The sequence below is a fragment of the Pristiophorus japonicus genome, chromosome 7, assembly GCF_044704955.1.
Source record: "Pristiophorus japonicus isolate sPriJap1 chromosome 7, sPriJap1.hap1, whole genome shotgun sequence".
Lineage (NCBI taxonomy): Eukaryota > Metazoa > Chordata > Chondrichthyes > Pristiophoridae > Pristiophorus > Pristiophorus japonicus.
This window is the reverse complement of record NC_091983.1, coordinates 229,442,290-229,460,287: the sequence shown is the minus strand read 5'-3', so window position 1 is coordinate 229,460,287 and position 17,998 is coordinate 229,442,290.

The following is a 17,998-nucleotide window of genomic DNA, read 5'->3' as shown; positions in this document are numbered from 1 at the left end:
GTTCTCTCCCTAGTTCTTTCATCTGGGAGAAATAATTGGTATATAGCCTTGTTTACAGCAAATGGTTTCCCTCTTATCTTTCTTCCTGAAATAATTGGTTTCATGGCCTTGTTCACAGGAGATGGTTTCCTTCTTATCTCTGTCTTCCCAGGCATTCCTACAGTGGGCCTCACAGGGTTATTGCTCGGTCAGTGAACGTTCAACAGTTCACAGTTTGACTACCTGATTTCCCATAATGCCTGGGCAGCCATTTTATGTGTGTGTCCATTTAAGCTTATGTGAGTTCTAAATATCCAGCAGGTGCCTAATGCCTAAGTCTATATATATCTTTCGACTCTCTACAACAATACGTTCATGGCTGATCTGATCATGGACTCAGGTCCACTTCCCCGCCCACTCCCCATAACCCCTTATCCCCTTATCATTTAAGAAACTATCTATTTCTGTCATAATTTTATTCAATGTCCCAGCTTCCACAGCTCTCTGAGGAAGCAAATTCCACAGATTTACAACCCTCTGAGAGAAGAAATTTCTCTTCATCTCAGCTTTAAATGGGCGGCCCCTTATTCTAAGATTATGCCCTTTAGTTATAGTCTCCTACAATCAGCGGAAACATCCTCTCTACATCCAACTTGTCAAGCCCCCTCAGAATCTTATACGTTTCGATAAGATCACCTCTCATTCTTCTGAATTCCAATGAGTAGAGGCCCAACCTACTCAACTTTCCTCATAAGTCAACACCCTCATTTCTGAAATCAACCGAGTGAACCTTCTCTGAACTGTCTCCAAAGCAAGTATATCCTTTCGTAAATATGGAAACCAAAACTGCACGCAGTATTCCAGGTGTGGCCTCACCAATACCCTGATTAACTGTAGGACAACTTCCCTGCTTTTATACTCCATCCCCTTTGCAATAAAGAACAATATCCCATTGGCCTTCCTGGTCACTTGCTGTACCTGCATACTATCCTTTTGTGTTTCATGCACAAGTACCCCCAAGTCCTGCTGTACTGCAGCACTTTGCAATTTTTCTCCATTTAAATAATAACTTGCTCTTTGATTTTTTTGCTGCCAAACTGCATGATCTCACACTTTCCAATATTATACTCCATCTGCCAAACTTTTGCCCATTCACTTAGCCTATCTATGTCTTTTTGCAGATTTTTTGTGTCCTCCTCACACGTTGCTTTTCCTCCCATCTTTGTGTCGTCAGAAAATTTGGCTACATTACACTCAGTCCCTTCTTCCTAGCCGTTAATATTGATTGTAAATAGTTGGGGTCCCAGCACTGATCCCTGCGGCACCCCACGAGTTACTGATTGCCAACCCGAGAATGAACCATTTATCCCGACTCTGTTAGTTAGCCAATCCTCTAACCATGCTAATATATTACCACCAACCCCGTGAACTTTTATCTTGTGCAATAACCTTTTATGTGACATCTTGTCAAATACCTTCTGGAAGTCCAAATAGACTACATCCACTGGTTCCCCTTTATCCACCCTGCTCGTTACATCCACAAAGTATTCCAGCAAATTTGTCAAACATGACTTCCCCTTCATAAATCCCTGCTGATTCTGCCTGACCGAATTTTGCTTTTCCAAATGTCCTGCTACTGCTTCTTTAATAATGGACTCCAACATTTTCCTAATCACAGATGTTTGGCTAATTGGTCTATAGTTTCCTGCTTTTTGTCTGCCTCCTTTTTTAAATAGGGACGTTACATTTGCAGTTTTCCAATTTCCCCAGAATCCAGGGAATTTTGGTAAGTTACAACCAATGCATCCACAATCCCTGCCACTACTTCTCTTAAGACCCTAGGATGCAAGCCATCAGTTCCAGGGGACTTATCTGCCTTCAGTCCCTTTGAAATAGTGCAATGGGACCTTTTAGGTCCACCTCAGGGAGCCTCGGTTTAAGGTTTCATCTGAAAGACGGCACCTCCGACAGTGCAGCACTCCCTCAGCACCATACTGGAGTGTCAGCCTAGATTTTTGTGCTCAAGTTTCTGGAGTGAGACTTGAACCCACAACCTTCCGACTCAGAGGTGAGGGTACTACCAATTGAGCCACAGCTGACTCTTAACTAAATACATTGGTGTATCCAGGGAAGTATATGAATCTGTTCTCGGAATGTATATTGGGCAGTATATGTATGTATTATGGTATATGAATGAGTTGTAGTATTTTAATATGCTCTGGGTACATGAATGGTTTTCAGGGAATACATTGGCCTGGATATTTACTGGGACGGTTATGTAGGCGGGGGAAGCAGAGTTTCGGACAGGTAACCTGAAGTCTGGGTTTCCCAGCATGCTGTGGAGATTTAACTCACAGCGGTGTCTATTGGCCCTGACAGGTTCCCCCCCCGGAGGTTTGCCTGATTGACAGGCTTGGCTTCCAGTCGGGTGGGGAGCACTCCAGACCAGGTGGCAGGACCAGGTAGATCCGATCCATTACTCTGGCGGAGTTTGACCCTGAGGGGTCCGATCCGAAACCTGACCCCGGGCATGGGTCCGGTACTGGGGTCGTCCAACCCCTGACCCGGGGGTCTTTGTATTGTGGGGGAGTGTGATGTGTTCAGGGTGGGTATTGGAATCTGTTTTAGGAATGTATACTGGGATGTGTATTGATGTGTTATGGGAAATATATGAATGTGTTCTCGGTATATAAATACATTCTGCGACGTACATGAATATGTTCTGCGATGTATATAAATATGTTGTGGGAATTATATGAATATGTTATGGGATATATTTGAATGTGGAATGGGATGTATATGAATCTGCTCTCAGAAATATATGAATCTATTCGAGGAATATGTATTGTGAAGCATATCAATGTGTTACGATATGTGAATGTGTTCTGGCAAGTCAAAGATTCATCTCTGTTCCCCAATGGTTGATGCTCAGAAATATTGGAGGAGAATCGATTTTTGCAATTGTGTGAAATCTTGTGCGGTGAAGTATGTAGTTGGTCACTATCTACCTGTATGGACAATCCCCACCTGCTGATCACCTCACTCAGCACCAAGCGCCCTGCAGTAATTGCCCCGTCAGTTTTACATGGGAAGGTCCCAATCCACTTGGTGAATTTGTTGATAATCACCAGGCAGTATTGATGCCCTGCATTGGACCATTGCAGGGGTCCAATCAAATCGATTTGAAGGTGTGTCCACGGCACCTTAGAGGGTGGGGCAGACTGGAGAAAAGTGCGATTAGTGAGCAGAGAAAGGTTATGTTGTAAACAAACTAAACATCGTTGACGCGTTTTGTAATTTCAGCTTTTATACTGGGCCACCAAACACATTACACATGTTTTGAGACGTAACCTCGGCTGAATAGTGACCTCTGTTGGATGGGAATGAAACATGTGGAAGGAATCCTCCGCCAGCTGTGGTGGGACACACACGATTGGTACAGACTCCCCCAGTACTGCAGGGTGTGGTGTGTGGGGTCAGTTTGCCTCCCCTGACCCAGAGCAGTTGCGAGTCGCTCCCACTCCCTGGTTCTCAAGCCTGGATTTATTAATCAGGGTGTGATAAAGTGCAGAAGACAACTGTTTTGTACAAAGAAGGTATGGATTTTATTCAAGAAAGCAAAGAACACAAATATACTCCAGTAAAACTGTAAAATCTTACAAAAGGTTCTAAACAATGGGGAATACTTTGTTTCGGTAATAAACACGACAGAAATACCTCCCACCTCCCACTTACTCTCTAGCTAAGTTAGACTCTAGGGCAACAGGGATAATGCTCACCAATCCTGCCTTTGACAGTTAGGGCTGTTTCGCGGTTTCGGGGTTCTTTGGTTATAGCCGGTTTGCCTTGTCATACCCTGGACGTGGCAGAAGACCCCTGCTGCGTATTGAAGCCAGTTGGGGCGAGTTATTTTCTCCGATGTTTCTTCCTGCATTTTCTTGCCGTGTGCTCTCAATCTTGTTGTTCCAAAGTGCTTGGTCAGAAAAGTTCTTTCTGTGATGGTCAGCATAGAGATAGCTCTCTTGGTACGATAGGCCCTGAATTATACTCGGAGAGACTGTTTAATCTTCGCGCCAAATCTAACGTTTCTTTTGTTTAAGTTTTGCTGCCCAGCTAACTGAAACTTGATTAAGTTTTAATCTGGCGTTGATAGATTTTTTTGAGTTGATGAGCTCTTGTCCATTGTGATAGCACTGCTTTTTTTGCTTCCAGAAGTGTGGCCTGAGCCAGATATTTATATGTCTGTTGAAAAGGTGTTGGAATATGTATGTGATATTTGGGTCCTCTGGGTGGAGTGAATAATGTTTCTTCCGTGGTCGACTGTTTAAATGTTAATGTTTGCTAGGGGCAGATTTTGAGGATAAACAGTTCATTAGCTCCAATGTCCAAACTGGCCTTTTAGAGATTGATCCCACCCCTTTTCTTGCAGACCCAACATTCACCTTTTAAAAATCCCAAACTTGGTTAAAAACTCATAGATTTCTTCCATAAGCATTTTAGGATCCCAAACTTTCTGTTTGATAGTCCCAAATCGAATTTCCTTTCCAATGAGTCCAAACACTGAGGGAGGGGTTTCCACGAATTTTGGAATCTTACAGTTCCCCATTTGACACTCTCCGCCACAGAGTATCATCCTCAATGATCAAAATTCCTGATTCCCGAGAGCCAACCTTACCCTGTGGTTTACCTAGCTAAACCCAGACGTATGTATTACTGTTTACAGGGCAATTCAGTCATAAGTTACATTACAGCATAGAGGGTGTCCAACACCCCTCCATGACTCCAGTTTCACAAAAGTACACAGTAAAACACACCTAGTACAAACTTTTTAACACTTGACCTCTGCGTTTTACAGCAGGTGGAATCTGAACCCGACCCCACCGGGTGACTGCGATTTTCCTGCAGTGTCCTCTCATATTTTGTGTTTCCCTCCCTGATGCAACTCTCAAGTTGCTAGGGCTCGTCCAGCACCCTCTGGTGGCGGGACCGATGACCTCTGCCTCTCACCCTGCAGGTAGTACACCATAGATAAAGAGTAATCGCGAGCTATTCTGATCCCAGCTGGGACCTCTATATTTCTGAAAATATCCCACCAGGGTGGAACTGTGATCTCCGAAATCTCGCCCCCTATCTCAATTGTTTTTTGTTATAGAGTATAGAAATGTTTCTGCGATATTTCTACAGCTTTGAGTAGAGCGGTAAGATGTTCGGGGAGAGGGGGAATTTTGTAACCAAAATGTGAAACATAGTCTTGCAGGTTTGTTATGTTGTCACTTACAGTGAGATGAACAGTGGAGGGTTCAGGAATGGGGACAATCCGTTCCTGGGCCACTTGAACTTCTGCCTCGGGTTTAAAACAGAAATTGCTGTCACTTACCGGACACCAGATGTGCTGTCCATGCTGGGCGCACTTGCGGTGACACAATATGTCCCACCCCCTATGAATGCTACCTGTGGAGGAACATGGTCTTGTGCCATCACTTCCATGGCGCAATTGATAGGTTCCGCGCCTGCAGAAGCAAACTTACATTCTGATCGAGCAAAACCATTCAAGTGCTGGGGACACAGTATTACTTGTGCACCCCGGCTCTGGCATCCGGAGAGATCAATGCCTGTCATAGCATGCTCCCACTTTATGACATACGGCGGGACCGCTTTAAAACATGCACTCCTCTGCGAATGACCCCGATATTCTCAACCCTGTATACCGGTGCTGGCTGGGGTGACCTGCCCATTACCGGCATCCTTACTACAATTCCCATCATTGTATGGTTGGACCGCCCGCAATCTACAGGGACAGGGTAGGCTTCAGAGGCTAAACGAAGCTGGCACGGGCTCAATAAATTGCTATATGGGTGCAGCACAGCGAGATGCTTGTTGCTTATCCATGAAGGGACGCAACCTTGCCTCAGGTCCTCCAGGTTGCTGCGGCCCTCGTCCAGCAACCATGCTCCATACAGCAAGCACACCTCATTCCATGCGGCCTGCTCCGAGGTGCTCCTGTCCTCCTGTATCAAATTATTAACAGTTATTAGCGTGCCTCTCCAGCTCCGCAATTACCTCCTTTAAATGAACTCATGAAGCTCTGAACCCACTACTGTATTCTCTTCCCCTAAAATCTTATGCAGTTGGTTTTTTAACCCAGTGATCTGTATCTGGAGTTGCACATTATCCATGCTATTAACAATACCCGTTCCTGTACTGAACACTGGGGCTACATCGTTCCAGGTTTCTCTTCTCTGCCTCCCGGACCCCACACTATTCCCAACATTCAGACCATAAAACTGTTCTTTATCTACATTTCCATAGTCCAGTTCATAAAATTCCTGAAACATCACTTTTAACATCACTTTGTCAGTAGGGATTAACACTAACTCGTTCCCTGGACCCCTGGTGGTGGTGGGACACCTATCTACAGTCGTCTGTACCATCAGGGCCCTGGGCGGGGGCTTCCTGGTGTATGAGATGAGCTCTGTGGCGTTGATGGTGTTCGGGGGATTTGGGATCACAGACATTGGGCCTCAAACCCACACCGACAAACAATGTATTCTGGGCCTCAAACCCATGCAGACAAGACATTGGGCCTCGAACCCACACAGACAAGTCAGACATGGATCCCTTGTTTCTCCTTCCACCACTATTCCCAACACAATCTCGTATCTTTGGCTCGATTCGTTCCCATTAAGACAAAAAGAAAAGAAAAATCTTTCGCTCTGTTGGGGCTGCCCCCTCACAGGTCCTTCTCCAGTTATTCAATTTTTTCATCTTTAAATCAATTTAGCTAAGTCAAATGTCCAGCCTTTATGATCTAATTACTGGAGTTCACACAGCAATGTCCCATCCAGGTTCAAGTTCAGCTGCACCTTGAGGTCATTTCCCTATAAATGAATTATACCTCTCCGGTAATTGCCTATTTGAAAGAAACTAAAGAACATCCATTGTGGCTTTTCTGCCCGCCCAATGGGTTAATTCATCCAGCTATTTTCCCCTTACTGTTACTGAGGGAAAACATCCACTCAAAATATAACTTAAAATATAACTTCAACATTTTACAAATGCTCAGAATAATAATACACTCTTGACAAGGTGTTGCTTTCTGCTTGTGCAGAGGGTTACCTTTTTTTTCGACAAACTCACCGACTAATGCATGGTACCACACATACCAATAGCTTACACATTACAATGGTTCTCTCTTTCATGTCTAATAGCAGCACACAGCCTTTTCTCCACTGGTTACATTCTTCAATTGGTCAGAAAATTATTATTTTAAAATACCAAATATATGTGATTCCACCATGGCCATAATGAAAGTTTGGTTTTCCCAGGTTAATTAATCTCAATTCCAAATTAATTCAAACCAATTTCAAACTAACCAGTGCCAGTTGAAAAAAAACTATAGACACACACACACTTAAAGACAAGTTACAGACCATCCACATGCTTTTAATAATTATTCACACTGAAACATCAGAGATTTTTAGTCCAGTATTTCTCCACCTGAGCCCATAAGCTGCTGTAATGTGGCCACTAACATTTGTACCGGGTCGTCGGCTGCCTTCCTGTGGCTCTGTTTTGCCTCAGCACCCTCGTAACCTGGTGTCGAAATCTCGACCTCAGAAAAGAATGACTCCGACACTTACAGCTCCGATGGAAGTTTCCCTTTTAATTTACTTGCTCGCAAGGGGTAGGTTTCACTCAGTCAAGGGCCAAATGAACACCTCCGCAATGGTACAGCTTCACAAGATATTTATACAGTAAAACCCAAGTTCTGGCCTCTCCCTGTGTATTGCTCTGTCTCACAGTCAGTGAATACAGATAAAGAGTTAATTACTATATCCTGGTCCTGACACGGTGTCGAGATATTTCCTTTTGTCAGGGTTATCAGAAAGCCAAACGGCCATTACTCCATGAGTCATAGGTAATGGGCTATCACCTGTCTTGTATTGTATCAGGATTATCCAATTTCCTGGTCAGTTTACCTGTTTGCTTCAAATGGATGAGGTAAAGGAAAGAGATAATGGCTAGAAGATAAGGGTGGGGTGACATGGAACTCCTGTAGTGTAGACAATAGGAGAGCACCATGGGGGGTTACTTGTCTCAGCATGACTTGTCTCCTAGCTGTCTGATAACCATCAGCCATCTAACAGCAGGTTTGGAAGTTCATAATAAGCTGGCTGCTAAAATGCAGAAAGTTCTGGAAGGGCCAGGACTCCATTTTAATCAAAAGGCACACAAATACCGTATGGTATCAGCTTAGATAAAAATACATTTCCACACTGGCTTCCCTCCTTTCGGGAGCCTACAATTCCAGCTCCAGTGTCCCAAAATTCCACAGTTATAACACTCTTGGGATTGACCCACATTACCTCCCCCTTGTCTCCCTGTGCCCATCGTGTTCCCAGCCTGTAGGGTGTATAAATCTGCTTTGTCTACGTTGCCAAAATCGAACTCGTAAAATTTCTTGAACATTTCTCTGAGTAGGGCCTGGTATAGCTGCTCCGTTTCCTTCGGGCACCATGCAGGTAAGTGTACTTCTGTAAGGTTTAAGATAAATGAAGCTACTGTATAGTGTACCCCCTGGTATTCCTCGATGTCACCTCTGTGACCCATACTCGCCCCCATTAGGGCAAGCAGGAGCAAGGCCCCTCTCCTCATTCGGTTCTTTCTGTGTAGGGACAAAATAGATAGCCCTGTCCTTGAGAAAAACAGTTCTCTGGCTTGGCAAAGGTGATCCAGTTCTACAATTCAACTTAAACTTTAAAATTTTAAAATTTCTAAAATCTAAACTTAACTCCCAAAAATATTTAAAACACCCTTAAAATCGTACAGTAACACTACGTACATTCGCCACCCGTCTCCGGGTGGCCAGGCTAAATCCTGTTCTGCTCCTTCCTTTTGCGGCCTCTGGGCAGCTTGCATGGCTGGATGTAAGGTGGTCTATACCACAGGACCCCGAGAACTGGGGGTTTCCCTGAGTCCCAGATGATCGGGGGAATGGCCCCTCCGGTACTACAGTACACTACCCCCTTCTGTGTAACTGCTGGGTCCATGTCCTTCCCTGTGTGTTCTGTGCAGCCTGAGGCTGCAGGCTGCGGACTCTCAGTTGGTGGCTGGTCCACCACTACCTCTCCCGTCAATCCCTCACCGCTGAAGGCTGCTGGCTGGGGAGTCCCTGTCCGTAGACTGATCCCTAATTTTGGATATTCTTTTATGGATGGCAAACCTCCCGGGGCTGAACCACTGAAACTGGGGCACTTGTGATCACGGTATCTTAGGCCGTGGTGTACGGGGAGTCCTTCTTAAGGCTCTGGCTACTGGGGGTGTGTCCGAGTCCCAAATGATTGGGGGGATAGCTCCTCCAGTAATACAGTTCACCGCCCCTATCGGTGCAATCTGTGAGTCTGCAACGTCCCCTGTGGGCTTTCCACAGTCAGAGGCTGGTGGCTGAGGATCCCTGTCCCTAGAACGGTTCACTGTTCCCAATGATAGTGGGATGGAGAACAACCCAGCCTGTTCGATCCCTGTGAAACCTTCTCGACTGTACTGGACCCCATTAGATAGAGGTGAGGCGGCTGGGTTATCTGTGTATACAATGGTGCTTGAAGTTCCAGTATCTAGCAGATAGGTCCCTGTCACCTCCTCCACCTCCATCTTAATGCATGGAAAAGGGGAGGTGCAACGAGACCTGGGTGTCATGGTACATCAGTCATTGAAGGTTGGCATGCAGGTGCAGCAGGCGGTAAAGAAAGCAAATGGCATGTTGGCCTTCATAGCGAGGGGATTTGAGTACAGGGGCAGGGAGGTGTTGCTACAGTTGTACAGGGCATTGGTGAGGCCACACCTGGAGTATTGTGTACAGTTTTGGTCTCCTAACCTGAGGAAGGACATTCTTGCTATTGAGGGAGTGCAGCGAAGGTTCACCAGACTGATTCCCGGGATGGCGGGACTGACCTATCAAGAAAGACTGGATCAACTGGGCTTGTATTCACTGGAGTTCAGAAGAATGAGAGGGGACCTCATAGAAACATTTAAAATTCTGACGGGGTTAGACTGGTTAGATGCAGGAAGAATGTTCCCAATGTTGGGGAAGTCCAGAACCAGAGGTCACAGTCTAAGGATAAGGGGCAAGCCATTTAGGACCGAGATGCGGAGGAACTTCTTCACCCAGAGAGTGGTGAACCTGTGGAATTCTCTACCACAGAAAGTTGTTGAGGCCAATTCACTAAATATATTCAAAAAGGAGTTAGATGAGGTCCTTACTACTAGGGGGATCAAGGGGTATGGCGAGAAAGCAGGAATGGGGTACTGAAGTTGAATGTTCAGCCATGAACTCATTGAATGGCGGTGCAGGCTAGAAGGGCCGAGTGGCCTACTCCTGCACCTATTTTCTATGTTTCTATGTTTCTATGTCTCTTGTGTGCATTGTATTCTCGGGGACACAGGTACACAGGGGTGCCGGTTCTCGTCATGGGTCATGTAATGTCTGTTAGCTTGTAATGTTTGTAGCTCCACACTGTGGATCTGCATGTATTATGTACTGCAAGTGCATAGTTAATCATTAAACAGAACCAGGCAGTTTCCGGAGTCTTCCGAGAGAGCTGCCTCCATGTAAAGAAGCTGTGTGTGCTGTGCTCTGTGAAAATATCACAGTTGACGACTGAGATTGGATTTTTCGGATGATTTAAAGCTAAAATTTTGTTGGTGAAGGATTCAGCCAGCTGACAGAGAGACATTGGAAGTTTCTGTCTTTGGAAAAAAGCTACAAAATCCGAGGTAAAATACAGCACATGGTGAGAACAGCTAGAGATTAAAATGGCAGGTGTAATCGGATATTTGGGAGAATATAGACAAGACCGGGAACATTTTAAAGCGTATGTGGATCGGCTAGAAATGTATTTCACTGCAAAATAATATAATCGAAGTTCCAGACAATGCAGTCCAGAACCAGGCTGTGTTGGAATGTAAGATTACATATCGAAATACTCCTCATACAACTACTGGTAGAACACCAGCAGAGTTGTTTCTCAAATGACAGCCACAAACCAGATTCTCGTTGTTAAAGCCAAATTTGGCACAGTCCGTAGAAGAGTCACAATTAAGACAGAAAGAGAATCATGATAAAGGTAGAGTAAAAGAGAGAAGTGTGAAATTAAACCAGAAGGTGAGTGTGAAAAACCATCACCATAAATGGTTAAAGTTGTTACCAGGAAGAGTGGTGAAGATATGTGGTCCTCGCACATATTTGTCAAAGATGTTTGACAATGGACAGTGTTAGGTTTGTTCATATTGATCATATTTTACCTACAGACATGGAAGGAGTTGAAGGTGGGAATGATTTTAATTATTTCTGACTCATCAGACAGTTTTGATATACCAGTTGCAAATAATAAATCCAATGTACTGGAAACAAATCCAGGAGAGAATCAGAATGAAAGTCTGAGTCCGAGTCAGGAAAACAAAGAGCCTGAAGTTAGAGTGAGTTCAAATGAAAATCAAGGAAATTCCGTGGAGGAAAACGTTCCTCAGGATGAGCCTCGAATGAGTTTAGATTCGACACCATGTTTGGAAGGTACTGTTCGAGAGCGAAGGTATCCTCTTCGAAACAGAAAACAAGTGGTGAAGTTAAATTTGTAAATATAAAAAAAAATAAGTTTATATCCTGTGTTATGTAGAAACATGAAAGTTATGTATGATGTTTGTTGTGATGGCTTCTTCATTTAGGAGGGAGAAGTGTAATGTCTGTAAGCTTGTAATGTTTGTAGCTCCACACTGTGGATGTGGACGTATTGTGTACTGCAAGTGCATAGTTAATCATTAAACAGAACCAGGCAGTTTCTGGAATCTTCCGAGAGAGCCTCCTCCATGTTAAGAAGCTGTGTGTGCTGTGCTCTGTGAATATATCACAGGTCAGGATTTGTCGGGGCGGATGGGGTTCCCCTTCCGATGGCTGTAGCTACCTTCCCTGGGCCGTCCAATACGGACCAGAGCGCGGCCACGAACTCCTCGAAGGAAGAGGGAGAGTTCTGCGCTCCAGGTCCGGGTCCGGCCTTTTGGGCAGGTGCTGGGAGTTACTTAGCTACATTATCCTTCCAATGGTTCCTCCATCCCTTTCTCCAATGCCCACTTTTCTCGCATCCAAAGCAGTTATGCTTGGTGTCGGAAGTGATACCCCCTTCCTGGTGCCATTCCCTCTTTGCTTGGTGGGGCCTTAACTCATCTACCCTCCCCTTGGGTGGGTTCTCCTCTGTCCCTCGGCCGCTCCTAAAAGCCAGGGTTAGTTGCCTAATCACTGACTCCTCGGTGGCGTTGGGATCCCTAGGATCGAACCACAGCTCAGCTTTGGCCTTCACCCATGGCAAACTCTTTGCCACCAGGCTCCGGAACCAGTGAGCCTTCTCATCCCGGGTCAAGTGATCCCGGTTGAGGGTCCCACTGCAGGCACTCTTGTAGACGAGCCACAGCCTGTCTGTGAAAGCTTGTGGGGTTTCCCCTGCCTGTTGCAGTGTCCTCTCCACTCGGGAAAACGGGCTCCCATTGTTGAGGCCCATAGCCTCCAGGATTTCTTCCTGGATGGCCGCAGATATACTTTGCCCGCACTTGGTGTTTGTGGAGAGAGGCTGGTACAATCTACTTTCTCAGGAGAATAGGAGCATTTTTGCCGTTTCGGAGTCGTCGCACCCATTGATGCCTGTCGCTTGGTCTATTTCCATAAAGTGAACCGAAGGGTCCCCTTTATGGGTGAGCTTGTCCTTTATGGGTGGGTTACCATGGTTCCAGGCTGCTGGGTGCTGTGGGGGACCACGAAGTTACTTTCGAGGGGCCCTGCTGCCTCACCGAGAATGGGCGCACCGTACTTCTGCTGCCGGACCGGGCACATCGGCACCAGTCCCGGCCCTTGTCGTACTGGTGTCACTCCCACCTCACCCTGCTGCCAAGTCGAGTTACAACCCGATGTCACAGGTGGTGGTGCACCGTCCCCATCTGCCCCGCAAACTGTTCGCCCCTCCTGCTGCCAGACCGGGCTAAGCCCCAGTGCCACAGATACTGGGTGAATGTCCCTCTCCGTTCGCCCCTCCTGCTGCCAGACCGGGCTAAGCCCCAGTGCCACAGATACTGGGTGAATGTCCCTCTCCGTTCGCCCCTCCTGCTGCCAGACCGGGCTAAGCCCTGGTGCCACAGATACTGGGTGAATGGTCCTCTCCGTTCGCCCCTCCTGCTGCCAAACCGGGCTAAGCCCCGGTGCCACAGATACTGGTCGAACGGTTCCCCCTGCTCTTCCTGCCGTACTCGGGTTTATTAGGCAGAACATGTCTTTGGCCTTGGAAAGAGCAAGGCTCAGACTCTCAATTTGCTTTTGGCAGGGACCGTGGTCTCCAGTCTCGAACCCTCAGCTGCTTGCTACCTTATAAGTGGCCTGAACGTCCCTTAACTTCTCCTCCTGCGCTTTAATTATTCTGGTGAGGCGGGTGTTTACCTCCTGCAACACCAGTTCTTATCCCTTCGCTTCGGTGACCTGGTACTGAAGGTAATCCTGGCCGTTTCTATGTGTTTCCACTAACTGTACTTTTCCTTGCTTTTGCTTGCCTAACTCCTCAAATGATCACTCCCCCATGATAGCTCTGGCACTCGAGTGTTCCTCGGACTCCCTGAGGTCTGCCTCCAGAGACTCGACTTTCTTGTCCAATTGCTAGACTTGTCAGTGTAGGCAGACTAACCATATTGCTTTCTCCACAGAGCGCTTATGGTCCTTACTCTCAGTCCATTTGGCTGCAGCGTCCACAGGATGCTCAGCGCGCAATAGGTTCAGTACCATTTCTTTGTTATATTGACTTTCTTGAACATGTAAGAGGAAATCCTCTCTTCCATTTTGCTTCTTTTCTCAAAAACAGTGTCTACTGCATCACACCCTTTTGACCACGCTCCTAACTGGCTCGCCATTCTGTAGGGGGTGGTGTGCGGGGTCAGTTTGCCTCCCCTGACCCAGAGCAGTTGCGAGTCGCTCCCACTCCCTGGTTCTCAAGCCTGGATTTATTAAACAGGGTGTGATAAATTACAGCAGACAACTGTTTTGTACAAAGAAGGTATGGATTTTATTCAACAAAGCAAAGAACACAAATATACTCCAGTAAAACTGTAACATCTTACAAAAGGTTCTAAACAATGGGGAATACTTTGTTTCGGTAATAAACACAACAGAAATACCTCCCACCTCCCACTTACTCTCTAGCTAAGTTAGACTCGAGGGCAACAGAGATAATGCTCACCAATCCTTCCTTTGACAGTTAGGGCTGTTTCGATGTTTCGGGGTTCTTTGTTTATAGCCGGTTTGCCCTGCCATACCCCGGACGTGGCAGAAGACCCCTGCTGCGTATTGAAGCCAGTTGGGGCGAGTTCTTTTCTCCGATGTCGCGATGTTTCTTCCTGCGTTTTCTTGCCGTGTGCTCTCGATCTTGTTGTTCCGAAGGGCTTGGTCAGAAAAGTTCTTTCTGTGATGGTCAGAATAGAAATAGATCTCTTGGTACGATAGGCCCTTAATTATACTCTAAGAGTCTGTTTAATCTTCGCGCCAAATCTAACGTTTCTTTTGTTTAAGTTTTGCTGCCCAGCTAACTGAAACTTGATTAAGTTTTAATCTGGCATTGATAGATTTTTTTGAGTTGATGAGCTCTTGTCCATTGTGATAGCACCGCTTTTTTTGCTTCCAGAAGTCTGGCCTGAGCCAGATATTTCTATGTCTGTTGAAAAGGTGTTGGAATATGTGTGTGACATTTGGGTCCTCTGGGTGGGGTGGATAATGTTTCTTCCGTGTTTGACTGTTTAAATGCTAATGTTTTCTTGGGGCAGGTTTCTAGGGTAAACAGTTCCCAGGCAATTTGATTAGCTCTAATGTCCAAACTGGCCTTTTAGAGATTGACCCCACCCCTTTTCTTGCAGACCCAACATTCACCTTTTAAAAATCCCAAACTTGGTTAAAAACTCATAGATTTCTTCCATAAGCATTTTTGGATCCCAAACTTTCTGTTTGATAGTTCCAAATCGAATTTCCTTTCCAATGAGTCCAAACACTGAGCGGTTTCCACGAATTTTGGAATCTTGCTGTACTCGGTGGAACAGCAGAGGCTGCTCTGTCCCCATCACCTCTGTTTGCTCCACCCAGTCGGTGGGTGGAGGTGACGCAGTCCCATTTGAGGGACATTCATTGACCACTCGGTGAGGGCCAAATGTATCCTGCAGGGTCACCCAATCTAATTCATGTGGGGCCCCTGTTGTTATGTGGGTAAATTCCCAGGACCGACAAGAATAAAGAGTCAAAGAATTGCAGGAATATTTTGTGTCCCATGTTATAAAAGCTCCAATTAGTAAAATTCAGGTTTTTGGTTTGTCCAAAGGAACAGGTGCAGATGAGGTCACTTTACGAACTGTAACAATGTTTTTCTTCATCTCTCATTCGTTCAACATAAAAAGATGTAAAACCCCATGTAAATGTTACTGAGAACAGGAGCCAAGAGAGGACTTGCGTGTCTCTTATTGCAAAGTAGTAAAATCAGCTCGAAACTTCGCTCAAAAACAGGGTCATTGTAAATGTCGGAGAGATCTAGACCACCCAAAGTTCACTGAAGTAAAGCCGACCTCCAAAGGCAGATCTGAAGCCAAATCCCAATTCTTCATCCCGATATTTACAGGGTCGGCATTTCAGAGCAATACGTGGAGCTGATTTTTACATTTGTAAATTGTTAAAGTGCTCTTCGGTCACGCAGTAAAAATAAAGCTGTATAAACTTTAACCTGGGACATATTTAGCCGGATCATTGCACATTGAGCTCACTGTATTGTTTATTCCTCCTTGGGTTATGGGTGTCGCTGGCAAGGCCGGCATTTATTGCCCATCCCCAGGTGCTCTTGAGAAGATGACGGTGAGCATCAAAGTTCCTGTAATATTTTTTCGGGCCCTGCGTCTCCTTTAAGGGGCTCCGCGGCCCATTTAAAATACCGTGCATGTGTGTTTATCTATTGAAAAGCCGACTGCGTGGGACCCCTGGAGCACTGTGCAGACATGCGGCTGTGCGGCCACGGGGCTTACAGGGAACATTAGTGAGCATTCTTCTTGAACCGCTGCAGTCCGGTGGTGAAGGTATGTCCACATTGTTGTTAGGTAGGAAGTTGCAGGATCTTGACCCAGTGACGATGAAGAACAGTGAGATATGTCTTGGTGAGGAACTTGGAGGTGCTGGTGTTCACGTGCACCTGCTGCTCTTTTCCTTCTCGGTGGTGGAGGTCGTGGGTTTGGGAGGAGCTGCCGAAGAAATCCTAGGGACTTGTTGCAGTGCCCCCTGCATGTGGGAATATGCCGGTGTTACCGTGTTCAAGGTTCGGTAATCGATCGTGAGCCGCCAGCTCCCATCTGCTTTTTTAACTGACAAAATTGGTGAATTATTTGCAAAAATGTCCTGCCGTATAATGCCCTGCTGTAGCAATGTGTCCAGTGTGGTTTGTAGCGCTAACTGACTCTCAGCTGGAATGGGGCACTGTTTTACTTTAACATGGGCCGGCCCGTTAACCACCTCCTCCTGTATTGAGTGCCCACAATTGTGCTTGTGAGTAGCAAACACGGCCCGATACTGAGTTAACAGAGCTTGTGTGTTCGGGTCTGTGTGTGTGTGTAGTTATCTCGTATGTCTCAGGCTCCTCAATCACAGAAATAGTCGGGACCCCTCTGCCATGAGAATTTTGGTCTCCTAAACTGAGGAAGTTCTTGCTACTGAGGGACTGCAGTGAAGGATCATCAAACTGATTCCCAGGATGGCAGGACTGGCATATCAAGAAAGACTGGATCAACTGGGCTTGTATTCACTGGAGTTTAGAAGAATGAGAGAGGATCTCATAGAAACGTTAAAATTCTGACGGGGTTAGACAGGTTAGATGCAGGAAAAATGTTCCCAATGTTGGGGAAGTCCAGAACCAGGGGCCACAGTCTAAGGATAAGGGGTAAGCCATTTACGACCGACATGAGGAGAAACTTCTTCACCCAGAGAGTAGTGAACCTGTGGAATTCTCTACCACAGGAAGTTGTTGAGGCTAATTCACTAAATATGTTCAAAAAGGAGTTAGATGTAGTCCTTACTACTAGGGGGATCAAGGGGTATGGCGAGAAAGCAAGAATGGGGTACTGAAGTTGCATGTTCAGCCATGAACTCATTGAATGGCGGTGCAGGCTCGAAGGGCCGAATGGCCTACTCCTGCACCTATTTTCTATGCTTCTAATGTTCCCAATGTTGGAGAAATCCAGAACCAGGGGACACAGTCTAAGGATAAGGGGTAAGCCATTTAGGACTGAAATGAGGAGAAACTTCTTCACTCAGAGAGTTGTTAACCTGTGGAATTCCCTACCGCTGAGAGTATTGATGCCAGTTCATTGGATATATTCAAGAGGAAGTTAGATATGGCCATTACGGCTAAAGGGATCAAGGGGTATGGAGAGAAAGCAGGAAAGGGGTACTGAGGTGAATGATCAGCTATGATCTTATTGAATGGTGGTGCAGGCTCAAAGGACCGAATGGCCTACTCCTGCTATTTTCTATGTTTATATGTTTCTATGTTTTCTTTTCTGAACCATAGTAGATCATAATCCACAATTATACCACCCTTATCGAGTAAATCAGTAAAGACCCCATGAACCTTCCCATCACTGACTTTAAGCTAAATAGTCTTTCGCTCCTTGGACTTGTTCTATCTCCCACTTTAAATATAGGAATCACATTAATTGTGTGCCAGTCCTCTGGCACTATTCCCTTTTATACATTTATCAATATATAATAGTGCCTCTGCTTTCTCTCCCTTTGCTTGTTTTAATATTCACAGATACAATCCATCTGGACCAGGGGTTTATACTCCCAAAGTTTGATTAGTTTATCAATCATCTCCCCTCCTTCTGTCTTAAATATCTTTGTATCTTTTTTGATCCATTCTTCTAATTTCATGTCCACATTGTTAGTCTCCCTGGTAAATACTTTACACTAACT